We start from the raw sequence: 539 nt of genomic DNA, 5'->3' as shown, positions 1-539 counted from the left end.
GCTCTTTTCTGGCTCATGGCTATAGGACGCATCCTACATTTCAGACTTCTGCCTAGAAGGAATTTCAAAAGTCCTCATTTTTTGTAAGAAGCAGATGTCCTCCTTTTATAGGATGTGTCCTATGTTTCAACCTTCTGGCCTGGATGAATGTAAAAATGTTTTCCATTTTTGGTAGGATGACACACGTCCTCCTTTATCCAGGATACGGCACACATTTCAGCCCAGGAGCAATGTCAAAACATCCTCCATTTTATCAGGGTGTCCAGACATCATCCTTTATCCAGGACATGTCCTACATTTCTGCCCAGGAGGAATTTCAAAACATCCTGCTTTGCCAGCCTTTCCTTGAGGCTGAGAGTGTGTGACTTCCTTGCCTAGTGGGTCTTCTTGGTTTGTTCAGTTTGCCTTTGACAGCCTTTCCTTGAGGCTGAGAGTGTGTGACTTACTTGCCTAGTGGGTCTTCTTGGTTTGTTCAGAGAGTTTGCCTTTGCCAGCCTTTCCTTGAGGCTGAGAGTGTGTGACTTACTTGCCTAGTGGGT

The sequence above is a fragment of the Sceloporus undulatus genome, chromosome 1 (assembly GCF_019175285.1).
Source record: "Sceloporus undulatus isolate JIND9_A2432 ecotype Alabama chromosome 1, SceUnd_v1.1, whole genome shotgun sequence".
Taxonomy (NCBI): Eukaryota; Metazoa; Chordata; class Lepidosauria; order Squamata; family Phrynosomatidae; genus Sceloporus; species Sceloporus undulatus.
This window is presented reverse-complemented; position numbering follows the sequence as displayed.